This window comes from Gekko japonicus, unplaced genomic scaffold (genome assembly GCF_001447785.1).
Source record: "Gekko japonicus isolate JY-2015 unplaced genomic scaffold, Gekko_japonicus_V1.1 scaffold6391, whole genome shotgun sequence".
NCBI lineage: Eukaryota > Metazoa > Chordata > Lepidosauria > Squamata > Gekkonidae > Gekko > Gekko japonicus.
Window position 1 is genome coordinate 24,849 of NW_015173323.1, and position 866 is coordinate 25,714.

Here is an 866-nt window from a genome sequence, read left to right on the forward strand (position 1 = left end):
TGTCTGGTCTCTCTCTTTGCCAGTTTGGTGTGGTGGTTAAGTGCGCGGACTCTAATCTGCGGGAACCGGGTTTGATTCCCCACTCCTCCACTTGCACCTGGCTGGATGACCTTGGGCAAGCCGTAGTTCTGAAAAGAGCTTGAAAAAGAGCAGTTTCTGTCAGAGCTCTCTCAGCCCCACCTACCTCACAGGGCATCTGTTGTGGGGAGGGGAAGGGAAAGGAGATTGTAAGCCGCCCTGAGACTCCTTTGGGTAGTGAAGGGCGGGGTATACATCCAATCTCCTCCTCTTCTTCTAATCTGGGAGAGCCGGGTTTGATTCCCCACTCCTCCACTTGCACCTGGCTGGATGACCTTGGGCAAGCTGTAGTTCGGATAAGAGCTGTCCTTGAAAAAGAGCAGTTTCTGTCAAGAGCTCTCTCAGCCCCGCCTACCTCCCAGGGTGTCTGTTGCGGGGAGGGGAAGGGAAAGGAGTTTGTAAGCCGCTCTGAGACTCCTTTGGGAAGTGAAGGGCGGGGTATACATCCAATCTCCTCTTCTTCTAATCTAGGAGAACCAGGTTTGATTCCCCACTCCTCCACTTGCACCTGGCTGGATGACCTTGGGCAAGCTGTAGTTGGGATAAGAGCTGTCCTTGAAAAAGAGCAGTTTCTGTCAGAGCTCTCTCAGCCCCACCTACCTCACAGGGTGTCTGTTGTGGGGAGGGGAAGGGAAAGGAGTTTGTAAGCCGCCCTGAGATTCCTTTGGGTAGTGAAGGGCGGGGTATACATCCAATCTCCTCTTCTTCTTCTAATCTGGGAGAACCGGGTTTGGTTCCCCACTCCTCCACTTGCAGCTGCTGGATGACCGTGGGCAAGCCGTAGTCCT

At 53.9% G+C, this 866-nt stretch overlaps 1 protein-coding gene across 1 annotated transcript in view; it reads left to right on the plus strand.

The window, feature by feature from the left end:
- The window catches only part of LOC107120213 (dynein intermediate chain 1, axonemal-like), a gene marked incomplete at both ends in the record, with an annotated part of 25,599 nt that overhangs the window by 24,360 nt on the left and 373 nt on the right, over nucleotides 1-866 (plus strand). The window lies entirely within an intron of this gene.